This window comes from Meriones unguiculatus, chromosome 5 (assembly GCF_030254825.1).
Source record: "Meriones unguiculatus strain TT.TT164.6M chromosome 5, Bangor_MerUng_6.1, whole genome shotgun sequence".
Taxonomy (NCBI): domain Eukaryota; kingdom Metazoa; phylum Chordata; class Mammalia; order Rodentia; family Muridae; genus Meriones; species Meriones unguiculatus.
This window is the reverse complement of record NC_083353.1, coordinates 30,742,477-30,757,289: the sequence shown is the minus strand read 5'-3', so window position 1 is coordinate 30,757,289 and position 14,813 is coordinate 30,742,477. Positions and strand designations below refer to the sequence as shown.

General features: G+C 40.6%; 1 long non-coding RNA gene across 1 annotated transcript in view; it reads left to right on the top strand.

The window, feature by feature from the left end:
* The first annotated feature begins 976 nt into the window (after nucleotides 1-976).
* LOC132654202 (uncharacterized) overlaps nucleotides 977-14,813 on the top strand; it is a 76,247-nt gene continuing 62,410 nt past the window's right edge. Inside the window, exons 1-2 of the long non-coding RNA XR_009591840.1 lie at nucleotides 977-1,156; nucleotides 5,198-5,290. This is a non-coding gene — a long non-coding RNA (uncharacterized LOC132654202). The remainder of the gene's footprint in view (nucleotides 1,157-5,197; nucleotides 5,291-14,813) is intronic.

Genomic DNA, 14,813 nt, shown 5'->3' with positions numbered 1-14,813 from the left:
TGTGTCTGAGCTGGGGCAGACAGATTGGTGCAGGGTTTCTTAAAAACAATTTTTTGCTCCATCAGACACAATATATTCTACTGAAAGGGAAGAAAGCTCTATACCCCAGGGGGAAAAAAAGTTTCCCCAAAAGTTTGTTCCATCAGAAATTTACAATGGAAAGCTATGTCCCTCTTGGGTGATTTAATTTAATTGTTATGTTTTTTAGCTTTGTTCTAGGAGAAATTAAGCAACCATCAGAGGCACTTCATAGACACACACTGCTTTTTGGTAGATAGAACACAAAACTAGGAATTGGAAAACCCAAAAAAGAATCCTGGCACCGTGCTGGGTGATTTCATCTCCACATGCCTGAATTTCCTGTTTGCAAAGTGAGCCTAGCTCCCACTCGCCGCTTCTCCTGGAGATGCTGTCAGAACTCATAGGCTCTGCTGGGTTTTTTGTTTTTTTTTTCTCTGGATTATTTTTTTTCTTCCAAAAAGAAGCAGAGACTTTTACTGGTACAAAAGACATGTCTTGTTAAGCTTGAAAGAAGAAACACAGACATGATACTGCGCTCCATTTGATGGTTTCAAAGGTAAGAGGTGGTCTGTGCTCTTAAGAAACTGATAATTCAAAGCATCAAAGCATCAACACTAAAACCAATCACTGAATATGTTACATGTCAAGATATGTGTGAGAATGGAGCGAACTAAATTGGGTTTTAAAAGTAGCAGACCCTGGCGAGTAAATGCACTAACTCCAGATCTCCAGCCTTAATCCAGACTTCTAGCTGAGTGACTTTGAGCAAGTTGCTCAACTTCTCAGTGCCCCAGTTTCCTTATCTGTGAGGAGAAAAAAATAGTACCTTCTTCATAGGGAAAACCTATATCCATATAAAGTGCTTCAAGCAGCTAGGCCTGGCACGCAGTAAGTAGGATTGTTGTTATTATTAGAATGTGTAAGATTGTTCGGGCAAGGGAGAGAGGGAGCAGCTCTCCAGACACAGTGAACACAGAAGACGAGGACAGAAATAACACAACGGGTGCCCTAGGATGAGAAGAACACTCTACTCCTAGAGCATAAAGAACCAAGAAGATGCGGCCAGTGTGGGGACTTCACAGAGGCCCTTGCTGTAAGCACGGACCTCATTTTATACACAATGAAGACTTGATAAGTAAGTCTGGATTAAAAAGTAATATGCTGTTCAGCTTCTTTAGCACTATGGATTTTAGTATGTTTATCCTATATTATATGGCTAATATGCACTTATAAGAGAGTATATACCACCTGCTTCTGAGTTACCTCACTCAGGATGATCTTTTCTAGTTCCATCCATTTGCCTGCAAATTTCATGATTTCCTTGTTTTTAATTGCTTAGTAGCATTCCATTGTGTAAATGTACCACAATTTCTGTATCCATTCCTTGGTTGAGGGACATTGAGGTTGTTTCCAGATTCTGCTATTATGAATAAAGCTGCAATGAACATAGTTGAGCAAATGTCCTTGTTGTGTACTTGAGCATATTTTGGATATATGCCTAGGAATGGTATAGCTGGGTCTTGAGGAAGCGCTATTCCTAATTATCTGAGAAAGCTCCAGATTGATTTCCAAAGTGGTTATACAAGTTTACATTCCCACCAGCAATGGAGGAGGGTTCCCCTTTCTCCACATCCTCTCCAGCACTTGAGTTTTTGATATTAGCCATTTTGATGGGTGTAAAGAGGACCCTACGGAAGGTGCTTAATTCTCATTCAGAGGGCAAACAGTATAGACATTGGAAGCAGAAGAAGACAAGGAACAGGGAAGGTACCTATCACAGAGGGCCTCTGAAAGAATCTACCCAGCAGGATATTGAAGCAGATGCTGAGTCTCATGGCCAAACCTTGGACAGAGTGCAAGGAATCTTATGGAAGAAGGGGGAGATAGAAAGACCTGGAGGGGACAGGATCTCCACAAGGAGACCAACAGAGCCAAAAATCTGGGCCCCAGGGATCCTGCAGAGACTGATACTCCAAGCAAGAACCATGCATAGAGAGGACCTAGACCCTTGCTCAGATGTAGACCATAGACAGCTCAGTCTGAATATGATTTCCTAGTAAAGGGAACAGGAGCTGTCTCTGACATGGACTCAGTGGCTGGTTCTTTAATCACCTCCCCCTGTGGGGGCAGCTTTGCCAAGCCACAGAGGAAGACAATTCAGTCAGTCATGATGAGACCTGATAGGCTAGGGTCAGATAGTAGGGGAGGAGGAGCTTCCCTATTCATGGACTAGGGGATGGGCATAGGGGGAGATAAGGGAGGGATGTGGTGGGTAGGACTGGAAAGAGATGAGGGTGGGGGCTACAGCCAGAATACCAAGTGAGTAAATTATAATAAAAAGTAAAAAGAAAAAAGAAAAATATTCTTTAAAAAAGTCATATGCTCAGATTTGTGACAGTTTAATAAGTAAAAGAATGTGCTGATGAAGTGGGTGACCTGTTCACTGAATGGATATCATGACTGCCCTCCAAGCACCCAAGACTCAATGTCTGTGGAGGTTCCCCCACCAACGGTAGAATATAGTTTTAACTTTTTTGGAATGGACCAACTCTAGACTTCCTTTTTCTTCTAAAGTGCAGTTAGACTTCATTGTTGCAGTTCTGATCCTAGACTATGAGAAAGATGTCATTCTTTTCTGAATTACAGAATACTTCCCCTCCGCCCCTCACCATGTGAGCAAGGCCAAATTACCCTACAGGAAGTTGTGAGAGCACACACAACAGAGTCAAGCCTGAAGCCAGCCTAAACCAGCAGCTCCAGCTGACCCTGACTGATAGCTGACGGGAGAGCTCAGCCGAGACCACAGGCTCCGGTAGCGCTCAGCCTAAAATTTTAATCTGGCAAGCCATGATCTAAACAAATGGCCGTTGCTGTGTGTTAAGATACTACTTTTTTTTTCTTTTTCTTTTTTTTTTTTTTTGCCGGGCACAGTGGTGCACACCTATAATCCCAGCACTCACGGAGGCAGAGGCAGGTGGATCTCTGTGACTTTCAGGCCAGCCTGGTCTACAAAGCGAATCCAGGATGGCGAAGGCTACATAGGGAATCCCTGTCTCAAAAAACTATTAAATTTTATAGACATTTAAACAGTAATATTTGTATCATCTGATAAAAATTTTAGTGGCAAAACTCAAAATAATAGCACTAAATTATTTAACATAAAGAAGCACATGCTAACACAAGAGTTTGGCTATTGTGATAATCACATCTTTTTGTTTTCAGGGAAATCTACGTTTTATAGGGTGTAGATGATATCTCTTATACTTAGGCGATTCATAACGTAGCCTAAGATGGGCATCAGAACTCCATTCTATAGAGAGTTAGTGACAACTTTAGTCACACATTGAGAAACAGATAGATGTGTGGAACTGCTGGTATTTTTTTAAACTATATCTCTGCTTTCCTGGGAAAATAAACAGTCATTGCTCACCTTCTTCATGTATTTATTCAACAAATGTTCAAGAGTTTTCTATGTCCTAGGGAGAGTGCCAAATACTGAAAAGAGTGGTAAGCCAGCCGGACATACCTAGTGTTGTGGAGGGGTGCTACTGAAGGAAATGGCAAGGGAGTGGAGAGCAGAAACTGCGCTGAGTGTCATCAGGGCAGGCGTACACAGTGCTCTCAGAACGGCATCAGGCAGAGAAAACTTTCCAGCAGAAGCAACTCTACACTGAAATCCAAAGAGTGACTGAGAACCCACAAGTCAGTTAAAAAAAAAAAAAAAGTAACCCAGGAAGGTCCAGCAGGAGTCATGAATGTATATTCATGGAACATTCTTGAAATCGAAAGTATTCGCTCAAGTTTATAAGCTGTTCACACATAACAGGAAGGGAAGATGAAAGCTGTGGGTATTAGCAAAAATTTGACCCTATAGGGTTGCTTTAATCCATTTTCTATCACTGCTAACACAATTCCCCACACTGGGTAAATTATAAAGAAAAGAGATTTATTTTGGCTCATGGTTCTAGTGTGAGTTCAAAAGGCCACATCTGGTGACAGCCATCTTGCTGGCAAAATGCCAAGGTAGTTCAGAGTATCACATGGCAACAGTTACGGAGTACAAGAGGCCCAGGCAAACTAATGTTTGGCTTTTTTCTTTTGTAGAAGATCCTCTCTCAAGGCAGCACATTAATCTACTAATCATATGAGTGTACTAACCCATTCGCTAGGGCAGAGCCCTAATCACCTCTTAACACTTTCCTTTCCTCCTCTTAATATCTCATAGCAAGGATCAAACATCAAAGCAAGTTTCAGAGTAGACAAACCACATAACCATATCCAAGCCCCAGCAAGGATGTATGAATGTGGCCAGTGTCTCAAAATGGATGGATGCAATGCAATGAGACTGGAAAAACAAAAAAGGAGTTAGAGGAAGAGTCATAAACCTAATTTTAGACCAATGATGCTCAGGTGGGCTAGCACAAATCGTTCACATAGATATAAATGATTTCTGTATTCCCTGAAAAATTTCTAAGTAGACTGAACCATGAGTAGACACATATTGGAAGTGCCATTCATCAACTACGCTAGAAGGTAGTTTGTGCCTTTACTTCTCTTGATCTGTTGGGTAAGCAATGTAGTCAGTGGTCTTCAGAGAACATAAATTGACATGATAATTAGGGATGGCTGACTCCAGGCAGTAAGAGCAAGCTGGACTTCCCAAGACAGGTTTGCACAGGTGTGGGAGTAGATGGTGCTCAGAGACTGCAACTTTCATGTGTTCATGCCAAAGTAATGGTAACAGTTTTATTAAATTATCTCTTCCACATTCACCACATAGACTTTCATCAGGTGCAATGTATATTAGCGTTTTTCCTGATGGAAATGTCTAAAAAATGCCAGCAAACAGATATAATTATACTTCATCCTAAAAACTGAAACTTAGAGTAACTGTCAGATCCTGGATTAGCAGCAGAGGTAAAGTATTAGACTTTTAGGCCTCTTTTACTAAATCTATTCCTTCTTTCATTAAAAATGAAGAACTGTGGACTTGGCAAATGTGGTGCTCTGAAAGAAAATGGCTCCTGTAGGGTCAAAGTGGGTAGCACTGTTAGGAGGTGTAGCCCTGCTGGAGTGGGTGTGACTTTGTTGGAGGAAGTAGGTCGCTGGGGTGGGCTTTGAGATTGCAGATGCTCAAGCCAGGCCCCGTGTCACTCTCTGTTCCTGCTACTTGCAGATCCAGACATAGAACTCTCAGCTCATCCAGCACCATGTCTACCTGCACGCTGCTGCTTGCACTCTGATGAAAACGAACTGAACCTCTGAACCTGTAAGCCAGCCACAATGAAATGTTATTTTAGAAAAGTTGCTACAGCCACAGTGTCTCATCACAACAATAGACACCCTAACTAAGACAGCACATACATTAAGAATCATCAGCACACAGTATACTTATTACAATAAATTAGAACAAAGGTACAAGATATTTTTTTAATTTCTGGTCTATGAAATTCAAATATTGGCATTATCACCAGCCTAAACTTCCAGAAAGGAATTAACAGAAAATAACACTTCCAGTTTAGACTGAAATTGTTCAGCAAACAGTGACAGCATAAAGTGTCTAGAAATGTTCTTGTGCCCCTGTAACTATAAATCAAGGCAGGGCCATTGGATACACAGGTATAAACTAAAAATGTTCAGAAACTGCCTTTTCAGCCACTTTTACATATGGCTTCTCAGTGCTGGGAGCAATTAAAAACTGGAGTAATTCACAGCTGCGTTGAGGGTAATAATAACTAAAAAGTGAAGTAAGAGCTGACTTTGACTGTGAATTTCACTCCTAACTAATGGTATTTCCAGGTTACTTCTGAGGGGGAGGGGACAGTAATTCTCCTCCCTTACCTAGAGTGTCCTAACTGATAAATGTGTTTGGATGAAAGAAGCAAAAACTTGTTATTTATTAGAAAAAATCAAAACTAGAGGGTCATAGGCTATATTTTTCTTTACTGCCTTTCTGACATACCCTTTGAAGGTCAGGGAGATGGCCAAGTGCAAAGAGGTTTGCAGAACGTGGGGTTATTTACACAACTTCTTACAGACATACGATTTAAGCTTGACCACTCCGCTCACTCGAAATGAACCCAGGCCAAGTGGTAGGGATTAATCTGCCAAGAGACAATCTTCAATAAATTATTTGGCTGGGTTTTCCCCCTCGTTTCCTGTTTTAAAACATTTTCTTCCAATAAATAATCGAGTTGTACACTGGAAAACAAAAATGACCTACCTCCTCAGAAAGTAAAAGAAAACATGAAAATGGAAACTGGAGAATTTTTCCTTGTAGTGTCCATGCAGTGAGAAAAATGTACTTATTTATTTGAAATACCAGCAAATGGGCTCCCATGTAATGAAATATTTATTAAAATTGCTTCTTTGGCTCTCTACAGTTGCTGATAGGGTTTAACGAGAGTCAGGTATAGAAGCTGGAGTCGAGGTATGTCTAGTTATTTATTTATGGTTCAAGCAGCTTCGACCATAAGGCTTACTTTGGGAAATCATAGAGGTGAGGCCAGACATGACTGACAATACAGTTATTCACTGCTTTTATTGAATCATTTGCAGCAGCTCAAAAAAAATAAAATAAATCTTAAAATATTTCTACATTTTCTTGGTTCCAGTTTTAAGATTTACTCTGTTAAGGTATGTTTGTGTTTTAATTAAAGTTTGTAATATTGTATACATATTCATTTTTTTTTCAAAATTCTATCAATATCGCCATTTTGTTAATATTGTTTAATCTTTACTTATGTGTTTCTTTCTTATTTCCTTAAGCTTTATAATATGAAAATCAGTTTTAGTTCGCCAATAGAAGCTAAGAGTATCATCTTCCATTCTATTTCACTTTTATCAAAATACATCTACTCTAAATAAGACCATGTCTTCTCAAATTGTGCCAATGAGTCTTTGAAAGCAATTATTTCAAACAATTCCTATGTCATAATATATGCATAAACTGTGCTCAGAAAGAAGTGTCAAGTACTCTGAAGTTTTCTCTCTACCAAATGGAGATACTCTGGGATGAATAGGGATGTCTCCACTCTTCAGAGAACATGAGTGACACTGGAACTCTGGGAGCTTTCATGAGTCCCATCATGACTTATTGACAGAGCTTGAGAAAACCACCAAAGCTTACCAAAATTATCTCCATAATTACTTCAAAAGCATTCCAATCTGTTTACTTCTGTTATTCTGCTTCTGGAAAGCTAATCGATTAAGAGGAGATAGAACTTGAGAGCTGAAAGTAGCTCACTGAATCATAACAAAGGAACCTGAAATCTAAAAGCATGAAGTAAATTAAACAAAGGCGTCTAGCACACAACAGAGTAAGAATTAGAACCCAGGTCTCTTGACTCTTACTTCTGTGCCATACATACAACAATATGGATTGTGCTGTAATGTGACATGATATGAGAGAGACAGAAACTGATGGAGTGTAATGAAAACTTCCAGAGACTGCATGTGAAATGATAGGCTCTGGACTCATATGTGTTGCTAGCAGTGCCCTGGTGCTCGGGTGTGCTACTCAGTGCCCTCCAAGAACAAGATTCATCCCAGGGATCACTACTCCTGACAGCATGTCCCTTTGGGAGTTGGTGCGGCTGAAAAGAATCAGAAATCAATGACCAGTTGGGGATAGCGGGCAGTATCTTAGTTCACCAAGCACAGCTTTGAGCACTTTCTGCTGCAGAGCTCCTTGGGGTCTGGGTTAAGCTCTGGTTGCACAGTGGCAGTCTGACTTCTCCCCAGTCCTCTGTACTCCCCCACAAATGCTGATCTTGAAAGCTCTTTCCTCAAAGAGGCGAACCTTCACCTCTGTCGCCTCTGATCAGAGATGCAAACCGTGTCACGCTTGAGAAGTTACACTCAACGTCAGACTACCTGAGTGGCACTCGGCACTCACCGCTCTACTCTTTGTACCGTGTTCCTTTGGGAAGGTTGCTCCTTTCAAATCTCATTTTAGTCAATATGTAAAAGCAATATCAGAAAATACAACATGACTAGATATATGTTTGTATTAAATCATATTTGAAGCTATAGAACAGTACTTTTTGTTCTTTTTTTAAATTTTTGTATTAATTAATGTAATTTACATCTGTGTCATTATTTCCTCCATCCTCTCCTCCCCTGATTCCCCAGAATAGGGGAGCCCCCCTATTCAGACACCCTAGCTCATCTAGTCACATGAGTACTGAGTTTATCTTCCTCCTCTGTGGTCTGGTAGGGCAGTCCCATCAGTGATAAAAAAGCAGGCAACATGGTCCATGTCAGCGATATGCCCAATTCTCCTGGCTAGTGGGTTCACATGAAGCCTTAGATGCCCATCGGATATTTATAAATAGAGGACCTAGGCCAGACCATGCATTGTCCTTGGTTGGCCCTTCAGACTCCATAGGCTCCTCTGGCCCTGGTTGATTGGCTCTGGTGGTCCTTGTCCTCACTCTTGAACCATTATCTCTGTCTACTTCCCCTTCGGACTGAGATTTAATTTACACATCCTCCCTAGGGTCTTCCTTGTTACTTATCTTTGTGGGGCCTGTACATGGTAGCATGTCTGTCCTGTACTAAAGTCCACATATAAGTAAATATGTAACCATGTCTATCTTTTAGGTCTGGGTCACCTCACTCGGGATGATCATTTCTAGTTCCATCCATTTGCCTGCAAAATTCATGAGTTCCTTGTTTTTAATTGTATAAATGTATCACAGTTTCTTTATCCATTGTTGGGTTGAGGGACATCTAGGTAGTTTCCAGTTTCTGGCTTTTACGAATAAAGCTGCTATAAACACAGTTGAGCAAATGTCCTTGTTTTAGGGTGGAGCAACTTTCATGTGTACGCCCAGGAATGGTCTAGCTGTGTCCTGAGGTAGGGCTGGTCCCAATTTTCTGGGAAAGCACCAGATTGATTTCCAACGTGGTTGTACAAGTTTGCACTCCCAGCAGCAACCAAGACTGTTTGCTTTTTCTGCACCCTCGCCAGCATGAATTGTCACTTGAGTTTTTATTTTAGCCATTCTCACAGAGTAAGATGGAGTCTCAGAGCTGTTTTGACTTGCTTTGTAGACCAGGATGGCCCTGAACTCACAGAGGTCTGCCTGCCTCCCCGAGTTCTGAGATTACAGTGCAGCGCTGAGCTCAGCAATTTTTTCTTTCCTTAATGTAGCCGTGTTATTCATTCTTTGAAACCTCCATTTCCTATATTTTTATATTTACCCCTTCGCCCTCTCCTTCACCCCATGTCCTTTTCTCACCCACAACTTGTTTTACATAACCCACCAAGTGCAACTCGTGCTGCCCATGCAGTCACATTTGTGGGGCCATGTGCTGGAGCACGGTGGATCTGCCAGGAACCACATCCTTGCAGAAAACCGAGACTCCTTCATCTACAGGTCCCACTGTCAATAGCTCCTATGTTCGGGGCAGTGCTTCTAACACCTTCCCACCCCACGCTAAGTCTTGACTCACCTAATCTTGTGCAAGCAGCCATAGCTGCTGTGACCTCAGGAGTGAAGCTGCTCTCTCGAGTCCATAAACAGTTTCCTCACGTCATCCCTTGTCATGTTTCTCCTCTCTTAAAGCAACTGGTGCAGATAAAGAGCATCCTGCCATAGCAGTCCACCTAGCCAACTTATGGACAATGCCCAGCTGCCAGCCCCTACCCACCTGGTCATGGTGGGAGCTGGAGAGCCCTGTTAGGCGAAGTTCCATACTCGCGTCACATGAGTCAGGCACAGCTCCTAAGTTATAAGAGAGTGGCTTTTCTTCCCAAAGTTTTGATACTAATTTACATAATTCAGTTTCCAGCATATATAGTCAATTCTCCCAAGTTGTTTTCTTGTTATTATTTTAGATCTTGCTGAAGCAAAACTTTTGATTGCCTCGAGGTTTACCAGCAAGCTTTATAAGCAGTAGAAATGTTAACACATAGATTAATATTTATGAAAACCTCAATTCTTTTATTCAAATGTAATATTTTAAGGTTTTTAAAACTGAAACTGTGGGGCTAGAGAAATGGTTCAGTGGTTAAGAGCCCTCATTGCTCTTACAGAAGAGCAAGGTTTGGTTTTCAGCATCTTCATGTATGAATCAAGTTGCAGGGCACTAATGTATTCTTCTGAACGCCACAGTCAATAAGCCAATACATGGTTTATATACATACATGCAGACAAACATCAACATATGTAAATCTCTTTAAATAAAACTGAAGATCTTTCATTATTAAAGTTATTTTAATATATATTAATCCGTTTTTAAGACTAGGTAGCTAACTAAATTATAATTATAATTATTAAAACATTTTGATGACTTTTAAACCATTTTAAATTAGAACTATGTCACAGAGGACCTCTGAAAGGTTCTGCCTTGCAGACTATCAAAACAGATGCTGAGACTTATGGCCAACTGTTGGGTAGAGTACATGGAATCTTATGAAAGAAGTGGGAAATAGTAAGATCTGGAGAGGACAGGAGCTCTACCATGAGAGCAACAGAACCAAAAAATCTGAGCACAGGGGTCTTTCCTGAGACTCATACTCCAACCAAGTACCAGGCATGGAGATAACGCAGAACCCCTGCACAGATGTAGCCCATGGCAGTTTAGTGTCCAAGTGGGTTCCATAGTAATGTGAAGAGGGACTGCCTCTGACATGAACTGATTGGCCTGTTCTTTGATCATCTCCCCCTAAAGGGGGAGCAGACTTACCAGGCCACAGAAGATGACAATGCATCCACTCCTGATGAGATCTGATAGACTAGGATCAGAATGAAGGAGAGGAGAACCTCCCCTATCAGTGGGCTTGGGGAGGGGCATGTGTGGAGAAGGGGGAGGGAAGGTGAGATTAGGAGGGGAGGAAGGAGAGGTTTATGGGGGGATATAAAGTGAATAAAGTGTAATTAATAAAAATTAAAATAAAAAATGTTTTGATGACTTTGAAACCATTTTAAATTAGAACTAATGCATATATATGTATATATGTGTATATATGTATATGTATATAGTTTGACATAAAACTAACCATATATATACATATACATATATGTGTGTGTATATGTATACAGAAAAATTGTATATGTGTATGTGTTTATGTTAACCATAAACATATATGGTTAAAGTATTATAAACCTAAAGTCATTTGGGAAGAGAAACTCAACTAAGAAAACGGTACTTTAAGAGTTGCCTGTAGGCAAATCTGTGGAGCATTTTCTTGTTTAATGACTGATGTGGGCAGACCCAGCTCCCTGGGGATGGTTTCATGCCCTGTGCACATGACTCTAGATGGCATGAAGAGTAAACTGAGCAAACCATGGAGGAAGACAGTTATCAGTTTTTCCTCAATGACTTCTGCTTCACTTTCCTGGCTCATAGACCTGAGAATCCTAAGATGAAATAAACTCTCTCCCTTGCCAAGTACCTTTAGGTCATGGTCTTTATCATATCAATTGAAACCCTGAGGGAGAAATTGGTACCAGAGAGTAGGTAGGCTATTGCTGTGACAGATATGGTCATATTCTTTTCAGAAGAATATGAAAGGAGTTTAGAACTAGAAAAGTTATGGAGTTCTCAGAGCTCCGTTGGCTTTCTTTTTTACCAAGACTGGCTGGTGAAAGTCAAAGACTCTACCCAGGGCTTTTGTTTGATATTTTGTTTAAGCATGTGTGATTCTGATCAGCTATGCCTGAACAATTGGCAATTAACAATAGACCAAAACCACTGAAGGAAAACCTTTACATTGCAGGATCAACTGATACCAGTCAGCTGGGCCTAAAAAATAAGCTGTGGTTAAGAAAAGACCAGCATTGTGGTGAGAATCTTCCTGGCAGTGTTTCCTCCAGTTCAGCATGGAGAAGCCATTGTCCAGAGGGGAGAAAGCTATGTAGCTTGTGCTGGTGACTGAATCTGGTAGTTATGAGTCTTCACTGGCTGTCGTGGCACACCTGTAATCCCAGCACTTAGGAGGCAGAGGCAGGTGGATCTCTGTGAGTTTGAGGCTGGCCTGGTCTATAAATTGAGTCCAGGGCAGCCAAAGCTACACAGGGAAACCCTGTCTCAAGGAAATAAACAAACAAAAAGAGTTTCCATTTCCAAGGTGGTACTGGTTTTGAAGGCATGGAGGGGTCATGGCGAGCAGCTGAGTCTTGGCACTGTGAGAATCTAGGAGAAACAATTGGTGAAGGTTAAGCCTCAGGTACAGTAGAAACCCAAGAGCCACAAGAAGCATTGAGAGAAGTTCAAGGACTGTGCAACGTGGTAGGGTCAGAGTCCTTGAGAGAGAGCACACAAGCAGATATTGATGAAGGTCCAAGCCTCAGATGCAGTAGAAACCCCAGGAGTTTGGAGAGTCCGGAATCGTGAGGTGACCATGAAGGATAGTAGGCATGGAGTACAGCTAGGCAATGTTTGTGAGAAGCTCTGTGTGCTGTGGATGGAGAAGCTGGAAACCTGGAGCTGCCTTGGCCCTAAGGAACCCAAAAGAATATGAATGCCAGATGTAGGGTAGTAAGCTTTGCTCTGTTGGACTTTGATTTGCTTTAAGTTGACTATGGCTGTGTCCTGGTATTTTCATTTTGGAAGGAAAATAAAAGCTAATTTATATTTTTGTTTGTCTGTTTTCGCAGAAGTCCACAGTTAAGAGACTCTAGAATATTAGACTTTGGGTATGTGAGAGGAACTTTGAACTTTCAAAGAGACGTTGGGCTTTTAAAGAAGTTGAACTTTTAAACTGTAGAACTTTTGGAAGTTGTAATGTATTTTCTACTGAGATAGTGATGTTAATATCAGATATTGTAATGAAGAGTAAAGGAAAGTTTATGGTTTAATAGTTGTTTGTATGTCAGGTTGACAAAGGGCAATTGTACTTGTTAGTTTTCTGTCAGCACATCATAAGCTAAAGTCATTAGGGAAAAGGGTTCTCACTGGAGAAAACACTATCCTAAGATTATGCAGGTTTACAGTACATTTTCTCAATTAATGATTGATGTATGTGAGCCCCATTCGTAAGGGGCGATGCACAGGTAGTCTTGGCTGCATGAGGAAGTACCCTGGGTCTAAGACAAAATTGTAGGCAGCATTCCCCCATTGGCTTCTACTTCAATTGCTGCCTTCAGGTTCCTGCCTTGAATGTCTGTACTGACTTCCTTCACTGGTGGAATATTGCCTAAGAAAAAGATGAAAATTATTTCTCTACTAATAACTTTTGGTTATGATCTTTATCACAGCAATAGAAACCATAGCTAATACATATCATTGTTAAAGAGAAAGGTTTCTTTTTGACTTTAAGATAATTATAATAATATTATTTGTGGGCCAGGCATATCAAGGACTTTACAGATATCATTTTAATTAATTTTCATAGAAATCCCATGTGATACATGTTATTATATATATATTTAAAAGATGAAAAGTAAGACACGGAGGATGGTCAACCATAATTTAAATAGTCATACTTTTAGGATCCAAATTCAAACAAGAATAAGAGTGGCCATGAAGTTAGAAGCAGATAATATTAATGAGAGCTTGCTGTGTGCCACATATTGTGCTTTGATTTCCCATACCCTTATTTCATTTTATCTGCTTTACAGATGAACAAACATGACAAGAAGTGTAAACTAATTTGCCTAAAACGACATAGTAAGTTGTAAAATCAAGATTCCATCTATGCTTGGTGATACCACTGCCTATATTCCTAGTTAAATAGTGTCCAAAAATATATAACACTGAAACACTGCCAGATATCAGAAAAATAGTGTGGAGTTCTCAACAAGAAAATAAACATCTTCTCCTTGTTTGAATCTCCCTCCACTTCCTCTAGCAGACTACTGAAAACACTGGTGATGTGAAGTCCTCTGGCTTGTCCCTGGCTGCAGGCTCCCCTCTCGGCTGACATGTTTTCCCAAGCATGCCATCTTCAAGCTGCTGCTCCATAGGGGACTTAAGAAAAAAACTGTTTGGATTAATCCAGTGGGATGTGTTCAGTTTTCCTATCCATGGGCTGTGGGAATCAGAAGCAACAAGAGCTCACAGACACAACCTCCCAGCTCCCCGCAGCAGCCAGCCCTCTCTGCCCCTTCTCCTGAATCCCTGGAGGCCTTTTCTCTGGAGAGTGTTGTTAATCTGGTCTCTGAGCCCGTAGGGACAAGAATCTGGGCCAACACATGGAATAACAAAATAACAGAAGTCAGCAGCGCAAACAATAAAACACACTGCAAAGCTTTGTGCCTTTACAAAACTGCTTTACATGCGCATCGTCTCATTTGGAGACTCCCCATGGGGATTTTTAGAAACTGAAACTGGTTCAAAGTAATATTTGGAACTTTTGAGTTTTTATGTTTACCTTCCGTCTCCTCATTCTTATGCATTGCATTTTCTCTAATGACCTTAAATTGGTATTTAAACTTTTTTCTGTTTACTTCACAGAAAATGGATACTCTATCCAAACATTTAATTCTGGGCTTTTGAAAAACAGAATGGTCATCATCTTACAAATATATTGGCCTATTGCCTTAAATTGAGACAAAATACATAAGCTACACACACACACACACACACACACACACACACACACACACTTGAGCATATGTAGTTCTTTCTTTGTACTCACATATTCACACAAGTGTGTGTGTATGTGTGTGTGTGTAGATAAAGATACATAGTTGATATTAGTGCCCCTAAAATTTACATATTGAAAACCTTTTGGAGGTAATTAAGTTTGGATGAGCTCATTATTGTGGAGACCTGTCATGTGATAATTGCTCTTTAAGAAGAGGACATCAAACAACTTACACTCATCCTCATCTCACAAA